The sequence below is a fragment of the Kogia breviceps genome, chromosome X (genome assembly GCF_026419965.1).
Source record: "Kogia breviceps isolate mKogBre1 chromosome X, mKogBre1 haplotype 1, whole genome shotgun sequence".
Classification (NCBI taxonomy): Eukaryota; Metazoa; Chordata; class Mammalia; order Artiodactyla; family Physeteridae; genus Kogia; species Kogia breviceps.
In genome coordinates, this window is record NC_081330.1 from 69,538,856 (window position 1) to 69,551,449 (window position 12,594).

A 12,594-nucleotide genomic window follows, 5' to 3' on the forward strand; every position below is an offset into this window, starting at 1 on the left:
TCTACCATATATGTCACAGATGTTTCCCTCAATTTGACATAGAAGTTCATTTTTATGTAGCTCAAATATCTTTTTTCTTTATGGTTTATTCTCCCCTTGCATTTCACAGTGAAGATAAATATAGTTTATCTTCACTTTATAGTTTCATATAGTTCATGCTTTATTTATTTACTGTTAAATATAAATCTTTTTCCCTTGGGGATCCTCTCTTTGTGTGTGGTATATAACTAATTTTTCTGAGTGTCCAGCACATTCAGGATTCAGGGGGTGATAGTTAGGGTACTACTGGGGATCTCAGCAGAAGGAGTTTTAGAATTTTTCTCCAGTTTTCTGCTTTTATAACATGACTTAAATATTCTGTCTGCTCCTGTTTCTTTTGTATGACTTCTCAGTTTTGCTTCCACTGGCCTATTCTGTTCTCTGTGATGGGTTAGCAAACTTTTTCTGTAAAGGGCCTGATAGTAAATATTTTAGGCTTTGTGGACCATATGGTTTTTGCCACTGTGGCATGAAAGCAGCCAGAGGCAGTACATAAACAGACAAATGTGGCTGTGTTCCAACAAAACCATATTTATTTAAAAAAAAAAGATGGTGCTGGATTTGGCCCGTGTGCTGTGGTTTGCCAACATCTGCTCTGTGATATTTTGCTTTATAACTTTTGCTCTCATAGTTTCTACTTAGTCATGGTGGACTTCCTCATGTTCATGTCTCTCATCTCCCCTCATAACCTCTTAGAGCACTTTTTCACCTTCAGTCTCTGCTACTGATTACCTGTTTCTGTACATATTTCACAATTCTAAGTTTCTGAGAGCACAGGTGGTAGCCAGACTGGGTGCTTTGTGTGTCATTAGTATTATGTTCTGGGATGTAAAAGTGATTTGCTTGGCTGTCTACCTTGCTGCTTCAATATAACAAATTCCATATTTATTACATTCCTTTTCAGAGTCTATTCCTTGCAATCCAAATTTTATTGCAAGAAATGGGCTCATTTGGATCAGTTTAAGAAGTTTACAGAACTTGACTCCACTGTGGCATTATTAATGTGATTCAGTTTATTTCTCTGGTTTTCTGCATGTCATCTTGCTTCTACTTCCAACTGGTTTCCTTATACTCTGTCTTCCTCTACCTCCTAGCTACTGAATACTTATGTTTTTTTCTCATTCATAACGAGCTTGTGCAGCCTCTGTAGGCGTGGCCTCCATTCTCCCTCATCTTTCTCTCTGCAAACTATCTGTTTCTGCTCTTGTTCTCCATGCTGCCTAGTTGTCATTAAATTGAGACTCTGATTGCCTGTGGGTTAAGTTTCCTGAGACTGTAGAGGTAGCAGTTGTTATTTGGCAGGTCTAGGACATTTCCCCCTATTGATTCCTATGTGGACATGTTTTTCTTTCCCTTTTTATAATCCCGAAATGCTTTAGACTAACACAACTTATCTATCATAGGTATATCCAGAGTCATTTAATTGCTGTAAAACTAGAAGGCATCCCAGTCATGGGACATCCGAAAGATGCCATACCTAACCATCTTTGGAAGCGACAGTTTCACAAATGACTACACGACCCTACTTTCTCTATATCCTTGAGTCTCTTCCTGCTGCTGTCTGGTTTCCTTATCCTCTGTTCTTTATCCTATTGCTGATGGAGTTTTTGCTTATTTTTAGCTTCTGATTTCTGTGCTTAGAGTTGATCTTACTTAAATCCTTCATGATTCTTACATAGGCTGTGGTATGTTCTTTCATCGCATATCCATTCATTTCATCTGCAGAGGTTTTGTCCCTTTGTTTTTCCTCAGTTGTAAGTTGAATCTAATTTTCTTACCTCATCCTTGTTTGGGGACAGCTTTCATGTCACAGCAAGTCATAGGCTGTTGACCGGTTTGTGGATGTCTGTCCTCGGGTCTGATCGTTACTTCCCCTTGATCTGAATAGCCGTGGATTCAGAGGGATTCTTGGTCACAAGAATGCTTTCTTAGCTAGACTTGTTTGCAGTACAGTTTCCTTTAGAAGAATTTTGGACATGGGTGACACTATGACATGTCTGTTCTCTCTGGTTTAGCTCCCTAACACTGCTTATTTGCAGCATCTAGCAAGTCTCTCAAAGTCTCACCTTCTAAAGTGGGTATAAATTGTAAATTCCATGTCACAAGCTGGTTTGCACAGCATCTTTAAAACAAGGGATTTTCTGGAAGATCATAGCCAATTCCCTAAATTGCATTCCTCTTGAAGGGGCTATTCTGCTTCTTACTATTGGTTAGGTACTTCTGATTGCTAGAAACAAATTCACCAGTGAGCTTAATGACAGGTTATTGTCTGGTGACTTGTGGGGAGATAATGGTGACTGGGATAACATGAAATGCCAATTATAGGGGGACCTTAATATGGTTATGCCCATTAGGGATGGGATCTGGGTCCAAAGAAGATCTGGGAAACTCAGCAGCAGGAGTTTGCGGATCTTCATGTTAGGATTGTGCCATTTATGTAACTGAGTTACTCTGTCTTCTTAAGTTTTGTGTCTTATTTCTCCCATTGCCTATTGGCTTACCTATTCACTTTGTTTTAGTTGTTTTCTCTGCCTCATATTTTTAGCTTATTCATAAGTTCTGCTTACTTAGGGCTTCACACCCCCCCCCCCCCCCACTGAATTGTATACTTTATTTTTTTAATTGGAGTATAGTTGATTTACAATGTTCTGAGGGCTTCACCTTTATCATAAGTTTTGCTTGTTTGTGCCCCCTGTGGCCTCACCTCTGCATTGTGTTGGCTTGCTGTCTATCCTTTCAGCTTCATTTCCCTTTGCTAGCTATGATTACTACTTTTGATAGCCCAATTCTAATTCCTGAGAATACAAATGTACTAGGCCTGACTTATCCCAGTTTAGTTAGATATTTATATACCAACAGCAGCAGTTTGTGGGTCATTTTTTTTTTAAGATTTTGTTCAAGTTGATAAAAAATCTACAATACTTCTGGGTAGATATGGAATTCTATGAACACATATAATAGCTCTCATACTGTAATTGATGGATGTTTCCTTATGCCTAAGAATACTATTCCTTACTCTGAATATGTCTTAAATCCTAGAACAAACAGGGTTCAGTCTTTTTTTTCTTGTGTTTCCCTCTCACTTGAAAAATGGTCAACAGCTCTCCGCTCTCACCAGACTCCACTTCGTCATTCACTACGACGACATCGTAGAAGCCACCCTGCGTGTCTCCCCAAAGATAGGTTAAAATCCTAACCCCTGGTACCTGAGAACGCGACGTTATTTGGAAATATGTTTGTGAGTCTTTACTTTTGTGTTCTGCAGTTAATATGATTATTACACTTAGTCTCTGTTTCTTTTACTTTGCTTTGTTTCTTCTAGCTTCCAATGCATCCATTAACAACTGGCTTCTCCATCCTTTATTTCAGGGGTTGCAATTGCAAATGCATTCAGGGTCCAGATGGGGTAAAGTGTAAGATGGTTCTGATATTTATTTTCTTATTTATTTCTTGAAACACTGCTTTGTTTTTGTTTTGTTTAGGTTTTTTGGCTTTTCTTTTGTTGCTCTACTTTTGATACAGACATTGGAAAAGAAAATTCTCTTAAAATAAAGATTTCAAATGCAATGGTAAAGAGCAGTTGATGCCTCTAAGAGGGAGTGTTTAGGTTTGTGGTCCAGTGGAACATGAACCTTTCATCCAAAGGAGAAGGCTATTACTCCTTGGCTCCTGTTGATTGTTGCCCAGTAAAGATGCTGCCCAACATTGACAGGATTTCCAGCTCTCTGCAAGGAGCCTGAGTTTGAGCTGTTAGCTTGAATTTGTTTAAATGCTGCAGGCCAACACAGTGTGTTTATTTTATTTTTAAAAATATTTATTTGTTTATTTATTTAGGCTGCCCTGGGTATTAGTTGCGGCACGTGGGATCTTCGTTGCAGCATGTGGGCTTCTTAGTTGCAGCATGCCTGTGGGATCTAGTTCCCCAACCAGGGATTGAACCCGGGCCCCCTGCATTGGGAGCACGGAGTCTTACCCACTGGGCCACCAGGGAAGTCCCGAACACAGTGTGTTTATAAATGCTCTTATAACCTCATAGCTTCTGCTTCTTTATAATTTTGACTTGTTTGTAGTGTTACCTTTTTCCCATGTGGTATGAAACATGAGTGTGTAGTACTACCCGTTCAGCTTGGCCTGGGATTAGCAGCTTTCCTTGGGTGGTGTTTAAAGCTAGGTCGCAGTTTTGAATGGAATTGTATAGATTCGAATAGATTAGGAAAGAACAGATGAAGATAAAATATTTAAAAATGAGAAAATACTAGCCTCCATCTGGCAAAGGGTAAGTACTTTGTGAAATTTTTGTTCCAGCTGTATGTTTGTATGTATGTGTATCTTTGTTCTAATGTAATTGTTTCTTACTGTGGATTAAGCAACTTTATAAGGCACCGAGTGAAATAGTGTGAGTAAGCTGGCATCCTCTGAGCTAAATCCCTCCTGTAGACAGGTCTCCTTTGGCTCACACAGTGTTTCTCAAAAATCTGGTGATTGCTGGGGCTTGAGGGGAGGGCGAGAATGAGGAGTTGTTGTTTAGTAGGTATAGAGTTTGAATTTTGCAAGATGAAAAATTTCTGGAGATTTGTTGCTCAGCAATATGAATATGATTAATGCTACTGAACTGGGCACCTAAAAATGGTTAAGACGGTTTAAAAAAAAGAACAGGAGTAGCCCATTAAACAGAAAGTTTACACAGTCATCAGAATATCCTTGAGTATGTCAAATATAATCAAGTTAAAAAATACTTGCATGACCATCTTTGATAAAACCTTCCGTTTCTATATATCAAGCTATGGCCCACGGGCCAAACGTGGCCCACCACTTTTTTTTTAAATATATACAACCTATGAGTGGAGAATGGTGTTTATATTTTTTAATGGTTGAAAAAACTCAAAAGGAGAATAATACGTTATAACCTGTGAAAATTATACAAAAATCAGATTTCAGTTTTATTGGAACATAGCCACACATTCATTTATGTATTGTCTATGGCTGCTTTTATGCTACAGTGGCAAAGTAGTGACACAGACCATATGGCCTTCAAAACCTAAAATATTTACTACCTGGCCATTAAAGAAAAACTTGGAAAGTTGCTCTATTGCAACAGTTGCCAGATCCCTCACAGCATCATCTTTGATGGCTTTAAATGCCTAATTAACAGCTCTGTCATGGCCTCCTAGTGGCTATTATCATTCTATTCTAATATGTGGGGGGATTCTCACTTCCTTATCCCCTACTGTGACACCCTAACCAAATCGAGCAAACTCACATTCTTGGTGAGCTTCAGTTATGCCTGGAATTCTGTTAGCAATTTCTGGTATTGTAGGTTCTTTTATTTTTAAGAAACGGACCTCTCTTGGGTCAGCCAGGCAATTTGGACCACCCATGGCTATGCATAGCCAGCCTCTAGTAAGGTAGACAAAGGTTTCATAAGAGTCCAAATAAAGAAAATCCAGTATTTGAATAAGACAATTAAAAAATAAAGAAAATGAAATTCAGTTTCCTCTCTGAGGAAAATGCTTTAAGGATTGGAAACGGTTCCAAGATAGATGCAAGCAACAGGGGTTTGTATCATTCATCTAGTATGCCACCTTTAACATCTTTTTTATAAATAAATATTCTATATATTTAAGGTACAACTTGATGATTTGATATACATAGTGAAATGATTACTATAGTCAACCGTCAAACTAATTAACTTCTCACCTAGTTACCTATTTTTTTGTGATGAGAGTACCTGCAATCTATTCTCTTAGCAAATTTTCAGTATTCACTATAGTATTATTAACTGACCTTATGCCATATATCTATCACATGTCTTCATTCCTCCTTTTCTCTGCTTTTCTGCCTTCCTCATTATCTACTTAAGATTTAGTTTACTTCCTAGCTTTGTTTATATTCTGCTTCCTCATAAATTTTAAGTTATTCATCACTAAACCTTGCTTATAGTTCCAGTGTCCTTGGCTGTATCTCATGTTTCCCAGCGCTGTCATTTAATATTCAGCTCCCTCTGCTATGGGCCTCACTCTTCTTGTATTTCACAAATTTTATTCCTCAATGCAAGGATTTAAATGGCTTAGCTCACCCCCTGCTTGGGTAGTCAGTTTCTGAGTCTTGCAATGACACAGCACTTAGGTAGAGTGTCCCACACCTGGTACATTCAGCTTTGGGTGACAGGACAGGTCATATTCTAAAATTCATTGCTCTCTCAGACTGCCTCATCTCCAGAACTGTGAGTGGGACAGTTTACCTTAGATGAGGCTGTGAGTGTAGCCACCACTTGATTCAGGTGTGTTTGTATTGCATTTCTACATTTTGACCACTAATCACATATACCCCTCATCTCATTTTCTCATTTTTAAAGATGCTTCTGTTTATATTTTTCCAGCTCTTACTTAAGCAGAAATGTTGGAGAGTAACTAAGTCACGGCCGGATGCTATAGTCTGATGTCATGAGGCCACTTTAGAAATTTCCCTGCCAATTTTAGAAGCATCCACCTGTTTGATCTTCTTGGCCACTTCAGTTTTCTCTGTTGCGATTGTACCACAAGTTACCTTCATTGGATGTGTGGTCCTGTGACAATAACTTGGCTGCAGTTCCTGTAGGCCCTTAACCTTCTAGCCTGGGTTGTGGTGGGGTGTGTCTGTTCTCTGCCCCACCACCAAGTCATAACCAGGTCTAAATATTTTACTTCCTGCCAAAGTTCTGTTTATGTAGCCCAACTCTACATTATTTTCTAAATTACATAAGATTTCTGGTTTCAAGAAATAAGACGCAGGATTAGCTCAAGAAATAGACATTTATCAAATAGATACATATAGTAAGATACACACAGTAAGGTAGATAGGATTTCATAGGAATCTTAAGAACAGTGTGGTATGGAATTGCATTTGTGGTGGCTCTAGGAGCTTAAGCACATGGAGTTTGTAGACCTTTTCCATTGTGCCGTTGACTTGAATTAAATCAGTTATTTGTTCAGCTATTCTCTTCCTCTCTACTTTTTTTTTTTCTTCCTCATGACTGACTTTGCTACTACTTCAGTGAGGCTTTCAGCTTCAGCTTTTACTGGTAATGACCTAGTTTTCATTGTTTCTACTCAAATTCCAAAGAGTGAGAATCTAATTGGCCTAGTTTATCTTTACTTATGCAGTGCTTTTTCACGCTTAGACATGCTGGAAATGTATGGATTGGTCCCGACAATCGTGCTCATTGGAGAGGATGTGGTACTAGATAATGTGAAACAAAAGCTGGTCATTAAGGGCTGTGCTACAGCTGTGACAATAGATAGGGTGGTGATCTTTAGAAGGATGCGGGTGTACATTTGTAGGAACCTGAACACTGGACACATTTAGTCCAGTGGTTCTCAAGCTTGGGAACCTATGGTCTGATCCATGTTATTCCATGTCTATTGGAATGGTAACTGAGCACCATGTCTAGCTATAAGAGAGATAAAATCATGCTTTCCAGGGTCAGCACCTCATGGTTATGTTGGAATTTGCACATCATTGTCAGAAGAGAAATAACTGCCAAACCCTGCTCTGCTTATTTTTTTGTTGTTGCTATAATACAACCACTACCAATAGCCTCAGTGCTTCACCTTAAGTGGCTGTATGTATCAGGCAATTATGCAATTAGTGGCTTTGCCACAACATAACCTGGACTTGTAAAAAAAACTTTGCATCCTGGTATCTGGAGGGGATTGTGTATGATTTTCTACCCTACAGTCATACCCTAACAATTCCAAATGTTTTATATTTCTCCTGGGGGTCTGTTTTCATGCAACTGTATTTCTGATACAAATTTCTATACAAAATTGGCTCTTTTGGTCTCAAGAAATGAAGAATCACTCAGCCTGCCTCATTAATAGGGGTTTATTTTATATAAATATGTTGAACAATGTGGAAAATGGGGCTATAATGGGAATCTAAATATAGGAACAATATTGAGTATGGGAACTGGATTCGAGCAGCTCTGGGCACCTTAACAGCAGGTATTTTTGGTTCATTACTCTTGTGCTACACCACTGACATTACTCAGCCACTGTGCGTTTGCTGTTCCTTCTAGCTCAGTGGCTCTCTATCAGAGCTGTACATTAGAATCAACTGAGGAACTTTAAAAATAAACCAGGGTGAGATATTGTGATTTAATTGCCACAGGCATCAGTATTTTTTAACTTCCTTCATGCTTCTTTTGCTTTTATTTTTATTTTATTTTTATTTTTTTTTTTGGCTGCACTGCATGTGGGATCTTAGTTCCCCGACCAGGGATCGAACCCGTGCCCCCTGCAGTGGAAGTGCAGAGTCTTAACCACTGGACTGCCAAGGAAGTCCTCTTTTGCTATTAACTGGCTTCCCCAACCTTTATTTCTCTACCTGCCAGCTTCTGCTTACTTGTGATATTCATGGATTGTATTACCTGGTAAATTTGCCTTCTCTTGGTCTTAATGAGCTCCCTTAGAGAAGAGCCTATGGCATGACAGCAAAATTAAAGTGTCTATTGCAAGGGTTGGCAAACATTTTCTATAAAATTCCAGATAGCAAATATATGAGGCTTGTAGGCCACAGAGTCTCTGTTGCAACTATTCACTCAGGGACTCAACCAGAGACAGTGAATGCAAGATCTGTCTGCAGCCAGATTTGACCCATTGGCTGTAGTTTGCTGACCCCTGGTCTGTTCTTCCTTGTTCATAGTAAAATTTCTTGTTTATTCTTTCTCAATATCTTCTTAGCTACTGTTCTCCAATTCATCATTAACTTGAATATAAGAATTACTTTGGGGACTTCCCTGGTGGCGCAGTGGTTAAGAATCCACCTGCCAATGCAGGGGACACGGGTTCAAGGCCTAGTCCAGGAAGATCCCACATACTGCAGATCAGCTAAGCCCGTGCGCCACAACTACTGAGCCTGCGCTCTAGAGCCCACGAGCCCCAACTACTGAGTCCGTGTGTTACAACTACTGAAACTGCACGCCTAGAGCCCGTGTGCCACAGCAAGAGAAGCCACCACAATGAGAAGCCCACGCACCGCAATGAAGAGTAGCCCCTCCTCGGCGCAACTAGAGAAAGCCCGCATGCAGCAACGAAGACCCAATACAGCCGAAAAAAATAATAATTTAAAAATTAAAAAAAAATACTTTGTAAAATTCTACTTCATCTAAAAAAATTCATTTAGAGATATTTATCGTAGTAGCATTTGATTTATAAATTCATTTGGTCAGAATTAACTTGCTTGTAACATTTCTTCTAGAGACATTTAGTCAAGTCTTTTTATGTCCTAATAATCATAATTTTCATCGTGTAGATCCCCCCAGTATTTCTTATGTTACTCCTTAGGTATTTTATGCCATATGTAGCCACAATTTTCTATTAATTTTAATGACTTTATTTTTCCTAGCTTATTTCAAAATGGAAGTGCTATTTTTCCTGGTTATAAAGAGGTATTTATAATAAGCAATTCAAATAATACAAGGATATAAAGAGTACAGTCAAGATAAGCTTTAATCCCATCATTCATCTAAAACCACTGTTAATGGTGTATAGGCTTCAATGTTGGGCTGTCTTTGTTATTGAGCATTTATTTTATCTAATTATGCCACCTGTTCAGATTCTGTGCTGATTAAGCAATTTCATGATTACAATTTGGCTACAAGAAAAGCATATGCTCCTCACGTGGAAACAAGTATTCTGGTTACATAGATGAGTATGTTTCTTGTAGTAATTGGCATGTTGAAGATTATTTACCTCTCGTTATATGTCAGCTATGATGAATGCCCTTGTAATTTATCTTTGCACAGTTGACTTATCATTTCCTTACCAACCATAATTTTTAGTCACAGAAGCTGCAGTGAATTCTCTCAGGGCCCTTAAGCCTGGTTTGTCTCCATGGAAAAGAGCCTAACAAAAGACTGATAGTATCGACATGTTCCTGGCAGCAGGCATGAGCATAAGTATGTATTTGAAGAAGTATTAGAGAATATGATAAAAATCAGTGGTTACAGTTTGTTAGGAGAAACTCCCTCATTTTCTAATTTACCTAGAAAATTACTTTAGTCAGTTCAGAGATAGCACCATGTATATGTTTTGTCTTGTTCCTGAGGCACAGTTGTTGGAAGTTGGCTACAATGGGCCACCAAAGGATTTTTACACTCCTTGAATACATCCAACTAGGGAGAATTGCATGAAGTATTTGTAATTGAAAAGTGTGCGTGCCTGCTTTTAGTAGCCTGGAACTTGATAGAAATATCATTAACTAAAGGTAGGATATAAAATATTTTAACTCAGAGTAACAGCTTAATATCTAAAAAGAACTTCTGCATCACTAAGAAGAAAAATGTCTTGCTGGGAACAAGTTTGGGAAACAAATGTACTTTTTTTTAGTTCTGGGGGGAGTAAAGTGCCCTCTCAAAACAAACAAACAAACAAACAAAAAACACAAAAGCACCTTGCCTAGTTCAGAAAATGCATTGTTTTGCTTAAAAACCAGCTTAACATTTTGTTCTAAGTCAGAGTTTTATGATAGTTGTAACCTCATTTATTGACAGTTCTAATCCAGTGATTTAAAAAATGTGACAGTAAGGATAATTATAACCAAAACCATCTAATTGTTATAATGTAAATATATATTATATTTGATTGTGGTTGTAAAAATGCATTTTGAAACTTCAAGGAAAACAAAGGTGGCCTATATGATTTGGCTACTTAATATCAAAAAATGGATGGTATGTGGGGGTGTCACTGGGTCACAGGACTCAGCATATAGTTCTACTTAGGGCTAACATAGTAAGGATACATAGCCTTTCTAAAGTTAGCATAAAGAAAAAGACACACGTGGAGTCTGGAGGAGTCCCTGTGCAGGCTTCCATCTGCTTTCTCCTTCCCATGAGCAGTCACACAGAGCATCCCCTTGCAATAAAAATACAGCAGCATGGGTGCAGTGTTTCTGCCAGGGAAACCTGTTAAGAGACTCAGCAACCAGGGCTTTTATTGTGGGCTGGTCACATAGGCACTTTCTGCTTAGCACATACCAAGATATCAGACTTCCAGAAGGAAAGTAGGTATTCAACGTGATCCACATTATTTATATAAGCAATTTAGGCACAGTGAGCCACCCTTATCAGTTAGGGAAAGTTTTCTATCGGTGCAGGGAACTGTTTACCAGTAGTTTCCTGATGCCAGCCAAGGGCCAACCTTGCAAGCGGGGCTTTCTGAGGATAGTAGTCGTAGGCCTGCTATGTTAACTCTTTCCTGTGTACATGGGTTGAATGTATAATAATCAAAATTATAGCATTCTATGATTGATCACATTCAGGTCCTGCTTAAGGTGATAAGAGTGAGTTTAAATATATGATTTTCGTTCTGTTTGGGGCATGTAAAAAAATTTGGGGGAACCTTTTAGATTATGTCAAAGAGTGACTTAAGCTTAACTTGTGAAGTGTTTTTAACAAAATCTTTGATATATTGGCTATTTTTCCCTTTTTTCCTCCTTATACTGTTGCAAATAGTTAACTGAGAGAAGTGTGTTAATTTAAAATTTTGGGTGTCATTCCCCACACATTAATTAGGAAATTGACCATCAAGGAACCATTCTTTAAGAAGTCCAAGGGAATATTAGTTTTGTTCTATGGTTTCACATGAATTCAATTAAAAAACTGAAAGTTAGTTTAAAGTAACAGGCCTCTCCATTTGAGAAGGTTTAAAAGCAGATTGATTGTGCTATCGGCATAATTCGATTCAGGTAATACTATTTTTCTCCCTTACCAGAAATTGAAGAAATTGCTGTAACCCCTTTGATGCATTTTCCTGCATCAAAAGTAAAAATGTGGAAGTCTATTAAGACACCAAAATGTTCACATTGGTTATCTTTTGAGACAGGTTTACATAAGTAATTATTATTTCTTATGGGGTGTTTTGATTTGATTTTTTTTCTTAATGAAAATATACTATGTTGGAAAAAATAAATAGTTGGTAGGTTGACAGTGAGAGATTGATACTGTTATGACACCAGGTCTCTGACACCACCTGGCTTCAATTCAATTCTGATGCTAACTACCCCAAGTTAATACCAGATCCCACAAGTTAAGGGCAACATCTTCCTGAAGACTGCCTTCCCTTTAGTAAATCTTAGGGCAACCTATACTGACCAATCAGCTAAATTCAGGGATTCCTGTGACCATCTTGGGTTTGTTAATTTGCTAGAATAATTTCTAGAACTCCCTGAAAGTGCTATACTTACAATTACAGTTTTATTATAAAGGATACAACTCAGGAGCAGCCAAATGAAAAAGATACATAGGACAAAGTCTGGGAGCACCCTGGATAAGGAACTTCCATTCTCTCACCCCTTGGACTCAGGATATGTCACTTCCTGGCACATCAAAGTGTTCACCAACCAGGAAGCTCCTTGAGCTCTGGGTTTCTAGAGTTTTATTGGGGTCTTATCATTGGTTACTTGGTTAAGTTCAGTCACCAGCCCCTCTCCTCTCTCTGAAGGTCTAGAGGATAGGGCTGAAAGTTCCAGTCTTCTACTAATATGCTTGGTCTTTCTGGCAACTAAGCCCATCTTGAG